We start from the raw sequence: 23,049 nt of genomic DNA on the forward strand, positions 1-23,049 counted from the left end.
GTATGTAAGTCAATGGCAGGGGTAAGGCGTGCTAAGTTATTGATTGAGTGTTTCTGTTTAATGAGTGGGTTTAAGCTTAATGTTGGGAAGAGTGGTTGTAAATTTTTTGAGGGGTGGGGAGAGAGTGGGTTGTGCGAGTGGCCTGTGAGAGAGGGGGGTGTGGAAGTGCTTGGGGTGGTGTTTGATAATGATTTGTATGGGAAAGAAAGTTGGGAGAGGGTTTTGGGGAGGGTGGGGAATAAAATAAACTTCTGGTCTTTAAGGACTTTATCGATTGAGGGAAGGATTCTGGTTATTAAAGCTGTTATAATTCCTATTTTGCTTTATGTTAATTATGTGTTTCCTCCACCGGATAGGTGTCTGGCAAGAATTATCAGGCAGATCTTTGTTTTCTTATGGAATTCAAGGATGGAGAAATTGAGTCGTGGGAAGGTGGTGAAAAGCAGAATGCATGGTGGGAAAGGAATGATGAATGTGGAAGTGTTCCTGGCTGTGAAGTATGTCAGTTTTTGTCTCGCTGTAAGTAAGAAGGAATGTGTGTTTGGGTGCATGGTAAGGTATTTGGCTGGTAATGTGTTGTTGAAATATAAGCTAATGGAAAGGGACTTAAGGGTACCTGTAAGTTTTGAGGTTCCTTGGTTCTATCAGAGAATAGGGCGGTGTGTCAGGAAAAATAATCTGGAATGTGTGACTGAATGGAATGATAGTAAGAAGGTGATGAAAGTGTTGGAGCAGAGAGAAACAGTGGAATGTGTGGGAGGTCTGTCTGAGAAGGATTGTAAGGTAGTGTGGAAAAATGTCAGTCACAAGGAACTGACAAATAAACAAAAGGACTTGTCTTGGATGTTAGCTCATGGGTGTCTGCCAACAAGGGAATTTCAGAGGAGAAGGAGATTGGTAGACAGTGAAGTGTGTCCCAGGGATGGTTGCGGTGGATGTGAGAATTATGTACATGTGTTTTGGGAGTGTGGTTATGCGAAGTCTGTGTGGAGAAAAATGTCTGGTCTAATTAAAAATCTTACTGGAATTGAAATCTTATCCTTTAATATGATGATGTTTGGTTTGTGTGCAGTGGAGAGAGAGAAGGCAAGAGTGTTATGGTTCATAGTAAATTGTGTAAAAGAGGTTCTGTGGGATGTAAGGAATATTAGGATTTTCAATCAAACTGAAGTAAGTGTGAAGGAATGTCTGGGCATGATCCGTGGTAAAATTTACCTTTACGTATTATGTGATAGGAAAAACTATGGTTCTGATGATGCAGAGGGGATCTGGAAACACAAAAAATGGAAGTACTGGTTATGATTGTATTCTTATTTGTCTTTCTTTTTCTTTTCTTACAGATTATATCCTGATATGAAGGGACAGTTGGAGGGACAGAATCCGCTGCAATTTATTTTTTCTGAGGGAAAGTCATGAAGGGAAAGCTTTTTGTTATATGTACATGTAAAGACATGCTTCCTGTATATATTGTATATGTCAAATATGTGTTATTCATGTGTTTTCAGATGAATATGTAATTTTTTGAATGATTTACTTGGTTATGTATTGTATATTTCCTTTTCAATAAAAAAAAAAAAAAAAAAAAATCTGTTCTTATCAGTTTAATATCTGATACGTCCCCTATCTGGGGACCATATATTAAATGGATTTTTGAGAACGGGGGACGATTTCGAAGCTTGCTTCCGTCGCCCTATGCATTGACCCGATATGGCAGTATCTTCGGGTACAGTGCACCACCCCCTTACAGGGTTAAAAAGAAAGATTCCTACTTTCATTGCTACCTGCTTGCTGGCTAGCCAGCTAGCCAGCCCTGTGGGCCTTGCTGCTGCTGCAGCCAAAAAACAAAAGGTGGTGCTGCTGCTGCTTCTGCTGCTTCTGCTTCTGCTTGTGTCTGGCCCCTGTTGGAGCGTCCAGGCACAGGACTTCTGCTGCTGCTGACTAAATGGCCTCCTTAATTGGATCATTTGAGTAGCCAGCACACCTGTGCAGGTAGGGCATGACATGATAGGCAGCTGCCTTGATAGCGGGTGGGTGCTGAATGTTCCTAATTGACAAAATAAGATTAATGCTTATGAAGAAATATAAAATCTCATCCCTTCCCCAATATCGCGCCACACCCCTACCCCTTAATTCCCTGGTTGAACGTGATGGACATATGTCTTTTTTCGACCGTACTAACTATGTAACTATGTAACATAACATGGGGGGGGGGGGGGGGGGTCTCCTGGCTGTTCACACAGGTGTGTCATTGCTGTACATTGACCATGCATTGCTTCTGTGGTATTGCAAAGGCAAAGACAAATGCTTCCAGCCATCCATTGCACTAATGGATTGGTCATCAGCTGGCTGTCTATGTCCCGCATCAATATAGACCAAAGTACAGAGGGTTAGGCTATGCTATTGTGCACCTACCTGATGCATCAGAAGGTGCGAGGCCCTTGCTAAATTCTGTGCACAGACTTTGAGATCTATGCTTTAGACTGTATCTAAACCTGCTCCAACATGGACTGACATTCTGGCCTACTTTCAGCCGATGCGACTTGTCTGTCGCTGAACAGTCGCTTTTTATGTATTCAGCACCTATGTATAATGTTGTAAAAATGCTCTAGAAGCTAAAGTCGCAGAAATGTCACACATATTTGGCCTGCAACTTTCTGTGCGACAAATTCAGACAGGAAAAATCAGTATAAATCCTTAGAAAATTATCCCCCAGTGTCTCCATCTGCTGGCGGTATTGAATAAGCATTGCTGCACTGATGGGGTATGCATTAGACGAAAAAAAAGAAGAAAAAGAAGAATAATACGCCCAGAAAAGAGGCGAAAAGGAGAAAAACGTAAAAAAACGTGAAAAAAAAGTAAGAGGAAGAGAAGGGAAAAAAAGGTGGAAATGGGTTTAAAAGTGATTTCGGCGGAGAAATATATATATATATATATATATATATATATATATATATATATATATGCGCACACACACACATAGATATAAACGTATTCTCCGTTGAGATATTGCAGCCGCTGCTGTGTCCAGGCCCAGGAGCCTTAGCACTGTGCTGTGATGTCACTCAATACCACTGACATCACTAGGTGTAAACAACATCTCTCCTTTGCTGTGTATGTGACTATGGAGCTGTTTGGTGATGTCGTCTATTACGGCCTTCATAGAAGCAACAGGAGATTGTTGCATCCATCTTGAACCCTCAGAACTACAGTGCTATGATGTCACTCACTTCCACAGGCCTTGCAGAGTGTAAACAACAACAACCCAGCTTTGTTGTGTATGTAACCAAAGGGATTTGTGATGTCACCTAGAACCTTCACAGCAGCGACAGCTTTATGAGGAGCATCAGCACTGCTCTGCCTGAGCAGAACCATCACCGCCATAGGTTGTCAAATAACCCGGATTTAACCCACACAGGTAAGTCCAATGGGGTGCAGGCATGTCCTCTATGCTTACAGCTTCCCGTGGGTGTTGGTTTGATACCGTTTGGGGACAGCCAAGGAGGCATCTGCAGGCAACAAAGGTAGGTGTGTGCTTGTGTGTGTGTTTCCTATGCAGATCCTAAGCCCAGTGTCACATGCAAGTAGGAGGAGTAAGAAGGGTTCCTGGCAAATCCGGGTTATGGATTGCATTTAAAAATGCCCCGTGGGAGTGCAATGGGCCCCTGTCTTGCTGCTTAGCAATAATGGTATGGGTTTAGGTTCTGCTGTGTGTACTGGTGGTTGACTGCCCCCCAGCCCAGAGTGTGCATGGAAAATTGTCTGGCAGCCTCCCTGACAGCAAGCAGTGATAGTGCCCATGAAGGGGACCTTGTTGGGCCCGCCCCTTTCACGGTTATCGCTTCTCGGCCTTTTGGCTAAGATCAAGTGTAGTATCTGTTCTTATCAGTTTAATATCTGATACGTCCCCTATCTGGGGACCATATATTAAATGGATTTTTGAGAACGGGGGCCGATTTCGAAGCTTGCTTCCGTCGCCCTATGCATTGACCCGATATGGCAGTATCTTCGGGTACAGTGCACCACCCCCTTACAGGGTTAAAAAGAAAGATTCCTACTTTCATTGCTACCTGCTTGCTGGCTAGCCAGCTAGCCAGCCCTGTGGGCCTTGCTGCTGCTGCAGCCAAAAAACAAAAGGTGGTGCTGCTGCTGCTTCTGCTGCTTCTGCTTCTGCTTGTGTCTGGCCCCTGTTGGAGCGTCCAGGCACAGGACTTCTGCTGCTGCTGACTAAATGGCCTCCTTAATTGGATCATTTGAGTAGCCAGCACACCTGTGCAGGTAGGGCATGACATGATAGGCAGCTGCCTTGATAGCGGGTGGGTGCTGAATGTTCCTAATTGACAAAATAAGATTAATGCTTATGAAGAAATATAAAATCTCATCCCTTCCCCAATATCGCGCCACACCCCTACCCCTTAATTCCCTGGTTGAACGTGATGGACATATGTCTTTTTTCGACCGTACTAACTATGTAACTATGTAACATAACATGGGGGGGGGGGGGGTCTCCTGGCTGTTCACACAGGTGTGTCATTGCTGTACATTGACCATGCATTGCTTCTGTGGTATTGCAAAGGCAAAGACAAATGCTTCCAGCCATCCATTGCACTAATGGATTGGTCATCAGCTGGCTGTCTATGTCCCGCATCAATATAGACCAAAGTACAGAGGGTTAGGCTATGCTATTGTGCACCTACCTGATGCATCAGAAGGTGCGAGGCCCTTGCTAAATTCTGTGCACAGACTTTGAGATCTATGCTTTAGACTGTATCTAAACCTGCTCCAACATGGACTGACATTCTGGCCTACTTTCAGCCGATGCGACTTGTCTGTCGCTGAACAGTCGCTTTTTATGTATTCAGCACCTATGTATAATGTTGTAAAAATGCTCTAGAAGCTAAAGTCGCAGAAATGTCACACATATTTGGCCTGCAACTTTCTGTGCGACAAATTCAGACAGGAAAAATCAGTATAAATCCTTAGAAAATTATCCCCCAGTGTCTCCATCTGCTGGCGGTATTGAATAAGCATTGCTGCACTGATGGGGTATGCATTAGACGAAAAAAAAGAAGAAAAAGAAGAATAATACGCCCAGAAAAGAGGCGAAAAGGAGAAAAACGTAAAAAAACGTGAAAAAAAAGTAAGAGGAAGAGAAGGGAAAAAAAGGTGGAAATGGGTTTAAAAGTGATTTCGGCGGAGAAATATATATATATATATATATATATATATATATATATATATATATATATGCGCACACACACACATAGATATAAACGTATTCTCCGTTGAGATATTGCAGCCGCTGCTGTGTCCAGGCCCAGGAGCCTTAGCACTGTGCTGTGATGTCACTCAATACCACTGACATCACTAGGTGTAAACAACATCTCTCCTTTGCTGTGTATGTGACTATGGAGCTGTTTGGTGATGTCATCTATTATGGCCTTCATAGAAGCAACAGGAGATTGTTGCATCCATCTTGAACCCTCAGAACTACAGTGCTATGATGTCACTCACTTCCACAGGCCTTGCAGAGTGTAAACAACAACAACCCAGCTTTGTTGTGTATGTAACCAAAGGGATTTGTGATGTCACCTAGAACCTTCAAAGCAGCGACAGCTTTATGAGGAGCATCAGCACTGCTCTGCCTGAGCAGAACCATCACCGCCATAGGTTGTCAAATAACCCGGATTTAACCCACACAGGTAAGTCCAATGGGGTGCAGGCATGTCCTCTATGCTTACAGCTTCCCGTGGGTGTTGGTTTGATACCGTTTGGGGACAGCCAAGGAGGCATCTGCAGGCAACAAAGGTAGGTGTGTGCTTGTGTGTGTGTTTCCTATGCAGATCCTAAGCCCAGTGTCACATGCAAGTAGGAGGAGTAAGAAGGGTTCCTGGCAAATCCGGGTTATGGATTGCATTTAAAAAGGCCCCGTGGGAGTGCAATGGGCCCCTGTCTTGCTGCTTAGCAATAATGGTATGGGTTTAGGTTCTGCTGTGTGTACTGGTGGTTGACTGCCCCCCAGCCCAGAGTGTGCATGGAAAATTGTCTGGCAGCCTCCCTGACAGCAAGCAGTGATAGTGCCCATGAAGGGGACCTTGTTGGGCCCGCCCCTTTCACGGTTATCGCTTCTCGGCCTTTTGGCTAAGATCAAGTGTAGTATCTGTTCTTATCAGTTTAATATCTGATACGTCCCCTATCTGGGGACCATATATTAAATGGATTTTTGAGAACGGGGGCCGATTTCGAAGCTTGCTTCCGTCGCCCTATGTATTGACCCGATATGGCAGTATCTTCGGGTACAGTGCACCACCCCCTTACAGGGTTAAAAAGAAAGATTCCTACTTTCATTGCTACCTGCTTGCTGGCTAGCCAGCTAGCCAGCCCTGTGGGCCTTGCTGCTGCTGCAGCCAAAAAACAAAAGGTGGCGCTGCTGCTGCTTCTGCTGCTTCTGCTTCTGCTTGTGTCTGGCCCCTGTTGGAGCGTCCAGGCACAGGACTTCTGCTGCTGCTGACTAAATGGCCTCCTTAATTGGATCATTTGAGTAGCCAGCACACCTGTGCAGGTAGGGCATGACATGATAGGCAGCTGCCTTGATAGCGGGTGGGTGCTGAATGTTCCTAATTGACAAAATAAGATTAATGCTTATGAAGAAATATAAAATCTCATCCCTTCCCCAATATCGCGCCACACCCCTACCCCTTAATTCCCTGGTTGAACGTGATGGACATATGTCTTTTTTCGACCGTACTAACTATGTAACTATGTAACATAACATGGCGGGGGGGGGGGGGGGGGGGGGTCTCCTGGCTGTTCACACAGGTGTGTCATTGCTGTACATTGACCATGCATTGCTTCTGTGGTATTGCAAAGGCAAAGACAAATGCTTCCAGCCATCCATTGCACTAATGGATTGGTCATCAGCTGGCTGTCTATGTCCCGCATCAATATAGACCAAAGTACAGAGGGTTAGGCTATGCTATTGTGCACCTACCTGATGCATCAGAAGGTGCGAGGCCCTTGCTAAATTCTGTGCACAGACTTTGAGATCTATGCTTTAGACTGTATCTAAACCTGCTCCAACATGGACTGACATTCTGGCCTACTTTCAGCCGATGCGACTTGTCTGTCGCTGAACAGTCGCTTTTTATGTATTCAGCACCTATGTATAATGTTGTAAAAATGCTCTAGAAGCTAAAGTCGCAGAAATGTCACACATATTTGGCCTGCAACTTTCTGTGCGACAAATTCAGACAGGAAAAATCAGTATAAATCCTTAGAAAATTATCCCCCAGTGTCTCCATCTGCTGGCGGTATTGAATAAGCATTGCTGCACTGATGGGGTATGCATTAGACGAAAAAAAAGAAGAAAAAGAAGAATAATACGCCCAGAAAAGAGGCGAAAAGGAGAAAAACGTAAAAAAACGTGAAAAAAAAGTAAGAGGAAGAGAAGGGAAAAAAAGGTGGAAATGGGTTTAAAAGTGATTTCGGCGGAGAAATATATATATATATATATATATATATATATATATATATATATGCGCACACACACACATAGATATAAACGTATTCTCCGTTGAGATATTGCAGCCGCTGCTGTGTCCAGGCCCAGGAGCCTTAGCACTGTGCTGTGATGTCACTCAATACCACTGACATCACTAGGTGTAAACAACATCTCTCCTTTGCTGTGTATGTGACTATGGAGCTGTTTGGTGATGTCGTCTATTATGGCCTTCATAGAAGCAACAGGAGATTGTTGCATCCATCTTGAACCCTCAGAACTACAGTGCTATGATGTCACTCACTTCCACAGGCCTTGCAGAGTGTAAACAACAACAACCCAGCTTTGTTGTGTATGTAACCAAAGGGATTTGTGATGTCACCTAGAACCTTCACAGCAGCGACAGCTTTATGAGGAGCATCAGCACTGCTCTGCCTGAGCAGAACCATCACCGCCATAGGTTGTCAAATAACCCGGATTTAACCCACACAGGTAAGTCCAATGGGGTGCAGGCATGTCCTCTATGCTTACAGCTTCCCGTGGGTGTTGGTTTGATACCGTTTGGGGACAGCCAAGGAGGCATCTGCAGGCAACAAAGGTAGGTGTGTGCTTGTGTGTGTGTTTCCTATGCAGATCCTAAGCCCAGTGTCACATGCAAGTAGGAGGAGTAAGAAGGGTTCCTGGCAAATCCGGGTTATGGATTGCATTTAAAAAGGCCCCGTGGGAGTGCAATGGGCCCCTGTCTTGCTGCTTAGCAATAATGGTATGGGTTTAGGTTCTGCTGTGTGTACTGGTGGTTGACTGCCCCCCAGCCCAGAGTGTGCATGGAAAATTGTCTGGCAGCCTCCCTGACAGCAAGCAGTGATAGTGCCCATGAAGGGGACCTTGTTGGGCCCGCCCCTTTCACGGTTATCGCTTCTCGGCCTTTTGGCTAAGATCAAGTGTAGTATCTGTTCTTATCAGTTTAATATCTGATACGTCCCCTATCTGGGGACCATATATTAAATGGATTTTTGAGAACGGGGGCCGATTTCGAAGCTTGCTTCCGTCGCCCTATGCATTGACCCGATATGGCAGTATCTTCGGGTACAGTGCACCACCCCCTTACAGGGTTAAAAAGAAAGATTCCTACTTTCATTGCTACCTGCTTGCTGGCTAGCCAGCTAGCCAGCCCTGTGGGCCTTGCTGCTGCTGCAGCCAAAAAACAAAAGGTGGTGCTGCTGCTGCTTCTGCTGCTTCTGCTTCTGCTTGTGTCTGGCCCCTGTTGGAGCGTCCAGGCACAGGACTTCTGCTGCTGCTGACTAAATGGCCTCCTTAATTGGATCATTTGAGTAGCCAGCACACCTGTGCAGGTAGGGCATGACATGATAGGCAGCTGCCTTGATAGCGGGTGGGTGCTGAATGTTCCTAATTGACAAAATAAGATTAATGCTTATGAAGAAATATAAAATCTCATCCCTTCCCCAATATCGCGCCACACCCCTACCCCTTAATTCCCTGGTTGAACGTGATGGACATATGTCTTTTTTCGACCGTACTAACTATGTAACTATGTAACATAACATGGGGGGGGGGGGGGGGTCTCCTGGCTGTTCACACAGGTGTGTCATTGCTGTACATTGACCATGCATTGCTTCTGTGGTATTGCAAAGGCAAAGACAAATGCTTCCAGCCATCCATTGCACTAATGGATTGGTCATCAGCTGGCTGTCTATGTCCCGCATCAATATAGACCAAAGTACAGAGGGTTAGGCTATGCTATTGTGCACCTACCTGATGCATCAGAAGGTGCGAGGCCCTTGCTAAATTCTGTGCACAGACTTTGAGATCTATGCTTTAGACTGTATCTAAACCTGCTCCAACATGGACTGACATTCTGGCCTACTTTCAGCCGATGCGACTTGTCTGTCGCTGAACAGTCGCTTTTTATGTATTCAGCACCTATGTATAATGTTGTAAAAATGCTCTAGAAGCTAAAGTCGCAGAAATGTCACACATATTTGGCCTGCAACTTTCTGTGCGACAAATTCAGACAGGAAAAATCAGTATAAATCCTTAGAAAATTATCCCCCAGTGTCTCCATCTGCTGGCGGTATTGAATAAGCATTGCTGCACTGATGGGGTATGCATTAGACGAAAAAAAAGAAGAAAAAGAAGAATAATACGCCCAGAAAAGAGGCGAAAAGGAGAAAAACGTAAAAAAACGTGAAAAAAAAGTAAGAGGAAGAGAAGGGAAAAAAAGGTGGAAATGGGTTTAAAAGTGATTTCGGCGGAGAATATATATATATATATATATATATATATATATATATATATATGCGCACACACACACATAGATATAAACGTATTCTCCGTTGAGATATTGCAGCCGCTGCTGTGTCCAGGCCCAGGAGCCTTAGCACTGTGCTGTGATGTCACTCAATACCACTGACATCACTAGGTGTAAACAACATCTCTCCTTTGCTGTGTATGTGACTATGGAGCTGTTTGGTGATGTCGTCTATTACGGCCTTCATAGAAGCAACAGGAGATTGTTGCATCCATCTTGAACCCTCAGAACTACAGTGCTATGATGTCACTCACTTCCACAGGCCTTGCAGAGTGTAAACAACAACAACCCAGCTTTGTTGTGTATGTAACCAAAGGGATTTGTGATGTCACCTAGAACCTTCACAGCAGCGACAGCTTTATGAGGAGCATCAGCACTGCTCTGCCTGAGCAGAACCATCACCGCCATAGGTTGTCAAATAACCCGGATTTAACCCACACAGGTAAGTCCAATGGGGTGCAGGCATGTCCTCTATGCTTACAGCTTCCCGTGGGTGTTGGTTTGATACCGTTTGGGGACAGCCAAGGAGGCATCTGCAGGCAACAAAGGTAGGTGTGTGCTTGTGTGTGTGTTTCCTATGCAGATCCTAAGCCCAGTGTCACATGCAAGTAGGAGGAGTAAGAAGGGTTCCTGGCAAATCCGGGTTATGGATTGCATTTAAAAAGGCCCCGTGGGAGTGCAATGGGCCCCTGTCTTGCTGCTTAGCAATAATGGTATGGGTTTAGGTTCTGCTGTGTGTACTGGTGGTTGACTGCCCCCCAGCCCAGAGTGTGCATGGAAAATTGTCTGGCAGCCTCCCTGACAGCAAGCAGTGATAGTGCCCATGAAGGGGACCTTGTTGGGCCCGCCCCTTTCACGGTTATCGCTTCTCGGCCTTTTGGCTAAGATCAAGTGTAGTATCTGTTCTTATCAGTTTAATATCTGATACGTCCCCTATCTGGGGACCATATATTAAATGGATTTTTGAGAACGGGGGCCGATTTCGAAGCTTGCTTCCGTCGCCCTATGCATTGACCCGATATGGCAGTATCTTCGGGTACAGTGCACCACCCCCTTACAGGGTTAAAAAGAAAGATTCCTACTTTCATTGCTACCTGCTTGCTGGCTAGCCAGCTAGCCAGCCCTGTGGGCCTTGCTGCTGCTGCAGCCAAAAAACAAAAGGTGGTGCTGCTGCTGCTTCTGCTGCTTCTGCTTCTGCTTGTGTCTGGCCCCTGTTGGAGCGTCCAGGCACAGGACTTCTGCTGCTGCTGACTAAATGGCCTCCTTAATTGGATCATTTGAGTAGCCAGCACACCTGTGCAGGTAGGGCATGACATGATAGGCAGCTGCCTTGATAGCGGGTGGGTGCTGAATGTTCCTAATTGACAAAATAAGATTAATGCTTATGAAGAAATATAAAATCTCATCCCTTCCCCAATATCGCGCCACACCCCTACCCCTTAATTCCCTGGTTGAACGTGATGGACATATGTCTTTTTTCGACCGTACTAACTATGTAACTATGTAACATAACATGGGGGGGGGGGGGGGGGTGTCTCCTGGCTGTTCACACAGGTGTGTCATTGCTGTACATTGACCATGCATTGCTTCTGTGGTATTGCAAAGGCAAAGACAAATGCTTCCAGCCATCCATTGCACTAATGGATTGGTCATCAGCTGGCTGTCTATGTCCCGCATCAATATAGACCAAAGTACAGAGGGTTAGGCTATGCTATTGTGCACCTACCTGATGCATCAGAAGGTGCGAGGCCCTTGCTAAATTCTGTGCACAGACTTTGAGATCTATGCTTTAGACTGTATCTAAACCTGCTCCAACATGGACTGACATTCTGGCCTACTTTCAGCCGATGCGACTTGTCTGTCGCTGAACAGTCGCTTTTTATGTATTCAGCACCTATGTATAATGTTGTAAAAATGCTCTAGAAGCTAAAGTCGCAGAAATGTCACACATATTTGGCCTGCAACTTTCTGTGCGACAAATTCAGACAGGAAAAATCAGTATAAATCCTTAGAAAATTATCCCCCAGTGTCTCCATCTGCTGGCGGTATTGAATAAGCATTGCTGCACTGATGGGGTATGCATTAGACGAAAAAAAAGAAGAAAAAGAAGAATAATACGCCCAGAAAAGAGGCGAAAAGGAGAAAAACGTAAAAAAACGTGAAAAAAAAGTAAGAGGAAGAGAAGGGAAAAAAAGGTGGAAATGGGTTTAAAAGTGATTTCGGCGGAGAAATATATATATATATATATATATATATATATATATATATATATATATATATGCGCACACACACACATAGATATAAACGTATTCTCCGTTGAGATATTGCAGCCGCTGCTGTGTCCAGGCCCAGGAGCCTTAGCACTGTGCTGTGATGTCACTCAATACCACTGACATCACTAGGTGTAAACAACATCTCTCCTTTGCTGTGTATGTGACTATGGAGCTGTTTGGTGATGTCGTCTATTACGGCCTTCATAGAAGCAACAGGAGATTGTTGCATCCATCTTGAACCCTCAGAACTACAGTGCTATGATGTCACTCACTTCCACAGGCCTTGCAGAGTGTAAACAACAACAACCCAGCTTTGTTGTGTATGTAACCAAAGGGATTTGTGATGTCACCTAGAACCTTCACAGCAGCGACAGCTTTATGAGGAGCATCAGCACTGCTCTGCCTGAGCAGAACCATCACCGCCATAGGTTGTCAAATAACCCGGATTTAACCCACACAGGTAAGTCCAATGGGGTGCAGGCATGTCCTCTATGCTTACAGCTTCCCGTGGGTGTTGGTTTGATACCGTTTGGGGACAGCCAAGGAGGCATCTGCAGGCAACAAAGGTAGGTGTGTGCTTGTGTGTGTGTTTCCTATGCAGATCCTAAGCCCAGTGTCACATGCAAGTAGGAGGAGTAAGAAGGGTTCCTGGCAAATCCGGGTTATGGATTGCATTTAAAAAGGCCCCGTGGGAGTGCAATGGGCCCCTGTCTTGCTGCTTAGCAATAATGGTATGGGTTTAGGTTCTGCTGTGTGTACTGGTGGTTGACTGCCCCCCAGCCCAGAGTGTGCATGGAAAATTGTCTGGCAGCCTCCCTGACAGCAAGCAGTGATAGTGCCCATGAAGGGGACCTTGTTGGGCCCGCCCCTTTCACGGTTATCGCTTCTCGGCCTTTTGGCTAAGATCAAGTGTAGTATCTGTTCTTATCAGTTTAATATCTGATACGTCCCCTATCTGGGGACCATATATTAAATGGATTTTTGAGAACGGGGGCCGATTTCGAAGCTTGCTTCCGTCGCCCTATGCATTGACCCGATATGGCAGTATCTTCGGGTACAGTGCACCACCCCCTTACAGGGTTAAAAAGAAAGATTCCTACTTTCATTGCTACCTGCTTGCTGGCTAGCCAGCTAGCCAGCCCTGTGGGCCTTGCTGCTGCTGCAGCCAAAAAACAAAAGGTGGTGCTGCTGCTGCTTCTGCTGCTTCTGCTTCTGCTTGTGTCTGGCCCCTGTTGGAGCGTCCAGGCACAGGACTTCTGCTGCTGCTGACTAAATGGCCTCCTTAATTGGATCATTTGAGTAGCCAGCACACCTGTGCAGGTAGGGCATGACATGATAGGCAGCTGCCTTGATAGCGGGTGGGTGCTGAATGTTCCTAATTGACAAAATAAGATTAATGCTTATGAAGAAATATAAAATCTCATCCCTTCCCCAATATCGCGCCACACCCCTACCCCTTAATTCCCTGGTTGAACGTGATGGACATATGTCTTTTTTCGACCGTACTAACTATGTAACTATGTAACATAACATGGGGGGGGGGGGGGGTCTCCTGGCTGTTCACACAGGTGTGTCATTGCTGTACATTGACCATGCATTGCTTCTGTGGTATTGCAAAGGCAAAGACAAATGCTTCCAGCCATCCATTGCACTAATGGATTGGTCATCAGCTGGCTGTCTATGTCCCGCATCAATATAGACCAAAGTACAGAGGGTTAGGCTATGCTATTGTGCACCTACCTGATGCATCAGAAGGTGCGAGGCCCTTGCTAAATTCTGTGCACAGACTTTGAGATCTATGCTTTAGACTGTATCTAAACCTGCTCCAACATGGACTGACATTCTGGCCTACTTTCAGCCGATGCGACTTGTCTGTCGCTGAACAGTCGCTTTTTATGTATTCAGCACCTATGTATAATGTTGTAAAAATGCTCTAGAAGCTAAAGTCGCAGAAATGTCACACATATTTGGCCTGCAACTTTCTGTGCGACAAATTCAGACAGGAAAAATCAGTATAAATCCTTAGAAAATTATCCCCCAGTGTCTCCATCTGCTGGCGGTATTGAATAAGCATTGCTGCACTGATGGGGTATGCATTAGACGAAAAAAAAGAAGAAAAAGAAGAATAATACGCCCAGAAAAGAGGCGAAAAGGAGAAAAACGTAAAAAAACGTGAAAAAAAAGTAAGAGGAAGAGAAGGGAAAAAAAGGTGGAAATGAGTTTAAAAGTGATTTCGGCGGAGAAATATATATATATATATATATATATATATATATATGCGCACACACACACATAGATATAAACGTATTCTCCGTTGAGATATTGCAGCCGCTGCTGTGTCCAGGCCCAGGAGCCTTAGCACTGTGCTGTGATGTCACTCAATACCACTGACATCACTAGGTGTAAACAACATCTCTCCTTTGCTGTGTATGTGACTATGGAGCTGTTTGGTGATGTCGTCTATTACGGCCTTCATAGAAGCAACAGGAGATTGTTGCATCCATCTTGAACCCTCAGAACTACAGTGCTATGATGTCACTCACTTCCACAGGCCTTGCAGAGTGTAAACAACAACAACCCAGCTTTGTTGTGTATGTAACCAAAGGGATTTGTGATGTCACCTAGAACCTTCACAGCAGCGACAGCTTTATGAGGAGCATCAGCACTGCTCTGCCTGAGCAGAACCATCACCGCCATAGGTTGTCAAATAACCCGGATTTAACCCACACAGGTAAGTCCAATGGGGTGCAGGCATGTCCTCTATGCTTACAGCTTCCCGTGGGTGTTGGTTTGATACCGTTTGGGGACAGCCAAGGAGGCATCTGCAGGCAACAAAGGTAGGTGTGTGCTTGTGTGTGTGTTTCCTATGCAGATCCTAAGCCCAGTGTCACATGCAAGTAGGAGGAGTAAGAAGGGTTCCTGGCAAATCCGGGTTATGGATTGCATTTAAAAAGGCCCCGTGGGAGTGCAATGGGCCCCTGTCTTGCTGCTTAGCAATAATGGTATGGGTTTAGGTTCTGCTGTGTGTACTGGTGGTTGACTGCCCCCCAGCCCAGAGTGTGCATGGAAAATTGTCTGGCAGCCTCCCTGACAGCAAGCAGTGATAGTGCCCATGAAGGGGACCTTGTTGGGCCCGCCCCTTTCACGGTTATCGCTTCTCGGCCTTTTGGCTAAGATCAAGTGTAGTATCTGTTCTTATCAGTTTAATATCTGATACGTCCCCTATCTGGGGACCATATATTAAATGGATTTTTGAGAACGGGGGCCGATTTCGAAGCTTGCTTCCGTCGCCCTATGCATTGACCCGATATGGCAGTATCTTCGGGTACAGTGCACCACCCCCTTACAGGGTTAAAAAGAAAGATTCCTACTTTCATTGCTACCTGCTTGCTGGCTAGCCAGCTAGCCAGCCCTGTGGGCCTTGCTGCTGCTGCAGCCAAAAAACAAAAGGTGGTGCTGCTGCTGCTTCTGCTGCTTCTGCTTCTGCTTGTGTCTGGCCCCTGTTGGAGCGTCCAGGCACAGGACTTCTGCTGCTGCTGACTAAATGGCCTCCTTAATTGGATCATTTGAGTAGCCAGCACACCTGTGCAGGTAGGGCATGACATGATAGGCAGCTGCCTTGATAGCGGGTGGGTGCTGAATGTTCCTAATTGACAAAATAAGATTAATGCTTATGAAGAAATATAAAATCTCATCCCTTCCCCAATATCGCGCCACACCCCTACCCCTTAATTCCCTGGTTGAACGTGATGGACATATGTCTTTTTTCGACCGTACTAACTATGTAACTATGTAACATAACATGGGGGGGGGGGGGGGTCTCCTGGCTGTTCACACAGGTGTGTCATTGCTGTACATTGACCATGCATTGCTTCTGTGGTATTGCAAAGGCAAAGACAAATGCTTCCAGCCATCCATTGCACTAATGGATTGGTCATCAGCTGGCTGTCTATGTCCCGCATCAATATAGACCAAAGTACAGAGGGTTAGGCTATGCTATTGTGCACCTACCTGATGCATCAGAAGGTGCGAGGCCCTTGCTAAATTCTGTGCACAGACTTTGAGATCTATGCTTTAGACTGTATCTAAACCTGCTCCAACATGGACTGACATTCTGGCCTACTTTCAGCCGATGCGACTTGTCTGTCGCTGAACAGTCGCTTTTTATGTATTCAGCACCTATGTATAATGTTGTAAAAATGCTCTAGAAGCTAAAGTCGCAGAAATGTCACACATATTTGGCCTGCAACTTTCTGTGCGACAAATTCAGACAGGAAAAATCAGTATAAATCCTTAGAAAATTATCCCCCAGTGTCTCCATCTGCTGGCGGTATTGAATAAGCATTGCTGCACTGATGGGGTATGCATTAGACGAAAAAAAAGAAGAAAAAGAAGAATAATACGCCCAGAAAAGAGGCGAAAAGGAGAAAAACGTAAAAAAACGTGAAAAAAAAGTAAGAGGAAGAGAAGGGAAAAAAAGGTGGAAATGGGTTTAAAAGTGATTTCGGCGGAGAAATATATATATATATATATATATATATATATATATGCGCACACACACACATAGATATAAACGTATTCTCCGTTGAGATATTGCAGCCGCTGCTGTGTCCAGGCCCAGGAGCCTTAGCACTGTGCTGTGATGTCACTCAATACCACTGACATCACTAGGTGTAAACAACATCTCTCCTTTGCTGTGTATGTGACTATGGAGCTGTTTGGTGATGTCGTCTATTACGGCCTTCATAGAAGCAACAGGAGATTGTTGCATCCATCTTGAACCCTCAGAACTACAGTGCTATGATGTCACTCACTTCCACAGGCCTTGCAGAGTGTAAACAACAACAACCCAGCTTTGTTGTGTATGTAACCAAAGGGATTTGTGATGTCACCTAGAACCTTCACAGCAGCGACAGCTTTATGAGGAGCATCAGCACTGCTCTGCCTGAGCAGAACCATCACCGCCATAGGTTGTCAAATAACCCGGATTTAACCCACACAGGTAAGTCCAATGGGGTGCAGGCATGTCCTCTATGCTTACAGCTTCCCGTGGGTGTTGGTTTGATACCGTTTGGGGACAGCCAAGGAGGCATCTGCAGGCAACAAAGGTAGGTGTGTGCTTGTGTGTGTGTTTCCTATGCAGATCCTAAGCCCAGTGTCACATGCAAGTAGGAGGAGTAAGAAGGGTTCCTGGCAAATCCGGGTTATGGATTGCATTTAAAAAGGCCCCGTGGGAGTGCAATGGGCCCCTGTCTTGCTGCTTAGCAATAATGGTATGGGTTTAGGTTCTGCTGTGTGTACTGGTGGTTGACTGCCCCCCAGCCCAGAGTGTGCATGGAAAATTGTCTGGCAGCCTCCCTGACAGCAAGCAGTGATAGTGCCCATGAAGGGGACCTTGTTGGGCCCGCCCCTTTCACGGTTATCGCTTCTCGGCCTTTTGGCTAAGATCAAGTGTAGTATCTGTTCTTATCAGTTTAATATCTGATACGTCCCCTATCTGGGGACCATATATTAAATGGATTTTTGAGAACGGGGGCCGATTTCGAAGCTTGCTTCCGTCGCCCTATGCATTGACCCGATATGGCAGTATCTTCGGGTACAGTGCACCACCCCCTTACAGGGTTAAAAAGAAAGATTCCTACTTTCATTGCTACCTGCTTGCTGGCTAGCCAGCTAGCCAGCCCTGTGGGCCTTGCTGCTGCTGCAGCCAAAAAACAAGAGGTGGTGCTGCTGCTGCTTCTGCTGCTTCTGCTTGTGTCTGGCCCCTGTTGGAGCGTCCAGGCACAGGACTTCTGCTGCTGCTGACTAAATGGCCTCCTTAATTGGATCATTTGAGTAGCCAGCACACCTGTGCAGGTAGGGCATGACATGATAGGCAGCTGCCTTGATAGCGGGTGGGTGCTGAATGTTCCTAATTGACAAAATAAGATTAATGCTTATGAAGAAATATAAAATCTCATCCCTTCCCCAATATCGCGCCACACCCCTACCCCTTAATTCCCTGGTTGAACGTGATGGACATATGTCTTTTTTCGACCGTACTAACTATGTAACTATGTAACATAACATGGGGGGGGGGGGGGGGGGTCTCCTGGCTGTTCACACAGGTGTGTCATTGCTGTACATTGACCATGCATTGCTTCTGTGGTATTGCAAAGGCAAAGACAAATGCTTCCAGCCATCCATTGCACTAATGGATTGGTCATCAGCTGGCTGTCTATGTCCCGCATCAATATAGACCAAAGTACAGAGGGTTAGGCTATGCTATTGTGCACCTACCTGATGCATCAGAAGGTGCGAGGCCCTTGCTAAATTCTGTGCACAGACTTTGAGATCTATGCTTTAGACTGTATCTAAACCTGCTCCAACATGGACTGACATTCTGGCCTACTTTCAGCCGATGCGACTTGTCTGTCGCTGAACAGTCGCTTTTTATGTATTCAGCACCTATGTATAATGTTGTAAAAATGCTCTAGAAGCTAAAGTCGCAGAAATGTCACACATATTTGGCCTGCAACTTTCTGTGCGACAAATTCAGACAGGAAAAATCAGTATAAATCCTTAGAAAATTATCCCCCAGTGTCTCCATCTGCTGGCGGTATTGAATAAGCATTGCTGCACTGATGCATTAGACGAAAAAAAAGAAGAAAAAGAAGAATAATACGCCCAGAAAAGAGGCGAAAAGGAGAAAAACGTAAAAAAACGTGAAAAAAAAGTAAGAGGAAGAGAAGGGAAAAAAAGGTGGAAATGGGTTTAAAAGTGATTTCGGCGGAGAAATATATATATATATATATATATATATATATATGCGCACACACACACATAGATATAAACGTATTCTCCGTTGAGATATTGCAGCCGCTGCTGTGTCCAGGCCCAGGAGCCTTAGCACTGTGCTGTGATGTCACTCAATACCACTGACATCACTAGGTGTAAACAACATCTCTCCTTTGCTGTGTATGTGACTATGGAGCTGTTTGGTGATGTCGTCTATTACGGCCTTCATAGAAGCAACAGGAGATTGTTGCATCCATCTTGAACCCTCAGAACTACAGTGCTATGATGTCACTCACTTCCACAGGCCTTGCAGAGTGTAAACAACAACAACCCAGCTTTGTTGTGTATGTAACCAAAGGGATTTGTGATGTCACCTAGAACCTTCACAGCAGCGACAGCTTTATGAGGAGCATCAGCACTGCTCTGCCTGAGCAGAACCATCACCGCCATAGGTTGTCAAATAACCCGGATTTAACCCACACAGGTAAGTCCAATGGGGTGCAGGCATGTCCTCTATGCTTACAGCTTCCCGTGGGTGTTGGTTTGATACCGTTTGGGGACAGCCAAGGAGGCATCTGCAGGCAACAAAGGTAGGTGTGTGCTTGTGTGTGTGTTTCCTATGCAGATCCTAAGCCCAGTGTCACATGCAAGTAGGAGGAGTAAGAAGGGTTCCTGGCAAATCCGGTTTATGGATTGCATTTAAAAAGGCCCCGTGGGAGTGCAATGGGCCCCTGTCTTGCTGCTTAGCAATAATGGTATGGGTTTAGGTTCTGCTGTGTGTACTGGTGGTTGACTGCCCCCCAGCCCAGAGTGTGCATGGAAAATTGTCTGGCAGCCTCCCTGACAGCAAGCAGTGATAGTGCCCATGAAGGGGACCTTGTTGGGCCCGCCCCTTTCACGGTTATCGCTTCTCGGCCTTTTGGCTAAGATCAAGTGTAGTATCTGTTCTTATCAGTTTAATATCTGATACGTCCCCTATCTGGGGACCATATATTAAATGGATTTTTGAGAACGGGGGCCGATTTCGAAGCTTGCTTCCGTCGCCCTATGCATTGACCCGATATGGCAGTATCTTCGGGTACAGTGCACCACCCCCTTACAGGGTTAAAAAGAAAGATTCCTACTTTCATTGCTACCTGCTTGCTGGCTAGCCAGCTAGCCAGCCCTGTGGGCCTTGCTGCTGCTGCAGCCAAAAAACAAAAGGTGGTGCTGCTGCTGCTTCTGCTGCTTCTGCTTCTGCTTGTGTCTGGCCCCTGTTGGAGCGTCCAGGCACAGGACTTCTGCTGCTGCTGACTAAATGGCCTCCTTAATTGGATCATTTGAGTAGCCAGCACACCTGTGCAGGTAGGGCATGACATGATAGGCAGCTGCCTTGATAGCGGGTGGGTGCTGAATGTTCCTAATTGACAAAATAAGATTAATGCTTATGAAGAAATATAAAATCTCATCCCTTCCCCAATATCGCGCCACACCCCTACCCCTTAATTCCCTGGTTGAACGTGATGGACATATGTCTTTTTTCGACCGTACTAACTATGTAACTATGTAACATAACATGGGGGGGGGGGTCTCCTGGCTGTTCACACAGGTGTGTCATTGCTGTACATTGACCATGCATTGCTTCTGTGGTATTGCAAAGGCAAAGACAAATGCTTCCAGCCATCCATTGCACTAATGGATTGGTCATCAGCTGGCTGTCTATGTCCCGCATCAATATAGACCAAAGTACAGAGGGTTAGGCTATGCTATTGTGCACCTACCTGATGCATCAGAAGGTGCGAGGCCCTTGCTAAATTCTGTGCACAGACTTTGAGATCTATGCTTTAGACTGTATCTAAACCTGCTCCAACATGGACTGACATTCTGGCCTACTTTCAGCCGATGCGACTTGTCTGTCGCTGAACAGTCGCTTTTTATGTATTCAGCACCTATGTATAATGTTGTAAAAATGCTCTAGAAGCTAAAGTCGCAGAAATGTCACACATATTTGGCCTGCAACTTTCTGTGCGACAAATTCAGACAGGAAAAATCAGTATAAATCCTTAGAAAATTATCCCCCAGTGTCTCCATCTGCTGGCGGTATTGAATAAGCATTGCTGCACTGATGGGGTATGCATTAGACGAAAAAAAAGAAGAAAAAGAAGAATAATACGCCCAGAAAAGAGGCGAAAAGGAGAAAAACGTAAAAAAACGTGAAAAAAAAGTAAGAGGAAGAGAAGGGAAAAAAAGGTGGAAATGGGTTTAAAAGTGATTTCGGCGGAGAAATATATATATATATATATATATATATATATATATATATATATATATATATGCGCACACACACACATAGATATAAACGTATTCTCCGTTGAGATATTGCAGCCGCTGCTGTGTCCAGGCCCAGGAGCCTTAGCACTGTGCTGTGATGTCACTCAATACCACTGACATCACTAGGTGTAAACAACATCTCTCCTTTGCTGTGTATGTGACTATGGAGCTGTTTGGTGATGTCGTCTATTACGGCCTTCATAGAAGCAACAGGAGATTGTTGCATCCATCTTGAACCCTCAGAACTACAGTGCTATGATGTCACTCACTTCCACAGGCCTTGCAGAGTGTAAACAACAACAACCCAGCTTTGTTGTGTATGTAACCAAAGGGATTTGTGATGTCACCTAGAACCTTCACAGCAGCGACAGCTTTATGAGGAGCATCAGCACTGCTCTGCCTGAGCAGAACCATCACCGCCATAGGTTGTCAAATAACCCGGATTTAACCCACACAGGTAAGTCCAATGGGGTGCAGGCATGTCCTCTATGCTTACAGCTTCCCGTGGGTGTTGGTTTGATACCGTTTGGGGACAGCCAAGGAGGCATCTGCAGGCAACAAAGGTAGGTGTGTGCTTGTGTGTGTGTTTCCTATGCAGATCCTAAGCCCAGTGTCACATGCAAGTAGGAGGAGTAAGAAGGGTTCCTGGCAAATCCGGTTTATGGATTGCATTTAAAAAGGCCCCGTGGGAGTGCAATGGGCCCCTGTCTTGCTGCTTAGCAATAATGGTATGGGTTTAGGTTCTGCTGTGTGTACTGGTGGTTGACTGCCCCCCAGCCCAGAGTGTGCATGGAAAATTGTCTGGCAGCCTCCCTGACAGCAAGCAGTGATAGTGCCCATGAAGGGGACCTTGTTGGGCCCGCCCCTTTCACGGTTATCGCTTCTCGGCCTTTTGGCTAAGATCAAGTGTAGTATCTGTTCTTATCAGTTTAATATCTGATACGTCCCCTATCTGGGGACCATATATTAAATGGATTTTTGAGAACGGGGGCCGATTTCGAAGCTTGCTTCCGTCGCCCTATGCATTGACCCGATATGGCAGTATCTTCGGGTACAGTGCACCACCCCCTTACAGGGTTAAAAAGAAAGATTCCTACTTTCATTGCTACCTGCTTGCTGGCTAGCCAGCTAGCCAGCCCTGTGGGCCTTGCTGCTGCTGCAGCCAAAAAACAAAAGGTGGTGCTGCTGCTGCTTCTGCTGCTTCTGCTTCTGCTTGTGTCTGGCCCCTGTTGGAGCGTCCAGGCACAGGACTTCTGCTGCTGCTGACTAAATGGCCTCCTTAATTGGATCATTTGAGTAGCCAGCACACCTGTGCAGGTAGGGCATGACATGATAGGCAGCTGCCTTGATAGCGGGTGGGTGCTGAATGTTCCTAATTGACAAAATAAGATTAATGCTTATGAAGAAATATAAAATCTCATCCCTTCCCCAATATCGCGCCACACCCCTACCCCTTAATTCCCTGGTTGAACGTGATGGACATATGTCTTTTTTCGACCGTACTAACTATGTAACTATGTAACATAACATGGGGGGGGGGGGGGGGTCTCCTGGCTGTTCACACAGGTGTGTCATTGCTGTACATTGACCATGCATTGCTTCTGTGGTATTGCAAAGGCAAAGACAAATGCTTCCAGCCATCCATTGCACTAATGGATAGGTCATCAGCTGGCTGTCTATGTCCCGCATCAATATAGACCAAAGTACAGAGGGTTAGGCTATGCTATTGTGCACCTACCTGATGCATCAGAAGGTGCGAGGCCCTTGCTAAATTCTGTGCACAGACTTTGAGATCTATGCTTTAGACTGTATCTAAACCTGCTCCAACATGGACTGACATTCTGGCCTACTTTCAGCCGATGCGA

At 45.8% G+C, this 23,049-nt stretch overlaps 10 non-coding genes across 10 annotated transcripts; all 10 read left to right on the plus strand.

Moving 5' to 3' along the window:
* The first annotated feature begins 1,552 nt into the window (after positions 1–1,552).
* Positions 1,553–1,739, plus strand: LOC130313154 (U2 spliceosomal RNA). Its single transcript, XR_008861164.1, has one exon. It is a non-coding gene; the product is annotated as a U2 spliceosomal RNA (small nuclear RNA).
* Positions 1,740–3,834: 2,095 nt separating this feature from the next.
* On the plus strand, positions 3,835–4,025 carry LOC130313220 (U2 spliceosomal RNA). Its single transcript, XR_008861214.1, has one exon. It is a non-coding gene; the product is annotated as a U2 spliceosomal RNA (small nuclear RNA).
* Positions 4,026–6,118: 2,093 nt separating this feature from the next.
* On the plus strand, positions 6,119–6,309 carry LOC130313129 (U2 spliceosomal RNA). The gene has a single exon (XR_008861146.1). It is a non-coding gene; the product is annotated as a U2 spliceosomal RNA (small nuclear RNA).
* Positions 6,310–8,406: 2,097 nt separating this feature from the next.
* LOC130313221 (U2 spliceosomal RNA) lies at positions 8,407–8,597 on the plus strand. Its single transcript, XR_008861215.1, has one exon. It is a non-coding gene; the product is annotated as a U2 spliceosomal RNA (small nuclear RNA).
* Positions 8,598–10,685: 2,088 nt separating this feature from the next.
* Positions 10,686–10,876, plus strand: LOC130313223 (U2 spliceosomal RNA). The gene has a single exon (XR_008861217.1). It is a non-coding gene; the product is annotated as a U2 spliceosomal RNA (small nuclear RNA).
* Positions 10,877–12,976: 2,100 nt separating this feature from the next.
* On the plus strand, positions 12,977–13,167 carry LOC130313224 (U2 spliceosomal RNA). The gene has a single exon (XR_008861218.1). It is a non-coding gene; the product is annotated as a U2 spliceosomal RNA (small nuclear RNA).
* A 2,080-nt stretch (positions 13,168–15,247) lies between these two features.
* On the plus strand, positions 15,248–15,438 carry LOC130313225 (U2 spliceosomal RNA). Its single transcript, XR_008861219.1, has one exon. It is a non-coding gene; the product is annotated as a U2 spliceosomal RNA (small nuclear RNA).
* A 2,080-nt stretch (positions 15,439–17,518) lies between these two features.
* On the plus strand, positions 17,519–17,709 carry LOC130313227 (U2 spliceosomal RNA). Its single transcript, XR_008861220.1, has one exon. It is a non-coding gene; the product is annotated as a U2 spliceosomal RNA (small nuclear RNA).
* A 2,068-nt stretch (positions 17,710–19,777) lies between these two features.
* LOC130313228 (U2 spliceosomal RNA) lies at positions 19,778–19,968 on the plus strand. Its single transcript, XR_008861221.1, has one exon. It is a non-coding gene; the product is annotated as a U2 spliceosomal RNA (small nuclear RNA).
* Positions 19,969–22,060: 2,092 nt separating this feature from the next.
* Positions 22,061–22,251, plus strand: LOC130313040 (U2 spliceosomal RNA). Its single transcript, XR_008861066.1, has one exon. It is a non-coding gene; the product is annotated as a U2 spliceosomal RNA (small nuclear RNA).
* The last annotated feature ends 798 nt before the right edge of the window (positions 22,252–23,049 follow it).

The sequence above is a fragment of the Hyla sarda genome, unplaced genomic scaffold (genome assembly GCF_029499605.1).
Source record: "Hyla sarda isolate aHylSar1 unplaced genomic scaffold, aHylSar1.hap1 scaffold_175, whole genome shotgun sequence".
Taxonomy (NCBI): Eukaryota; Metazoa; Chordata; class Amphibia; order Anura; family Hylidae; genus Hyla; species Hyla sarda.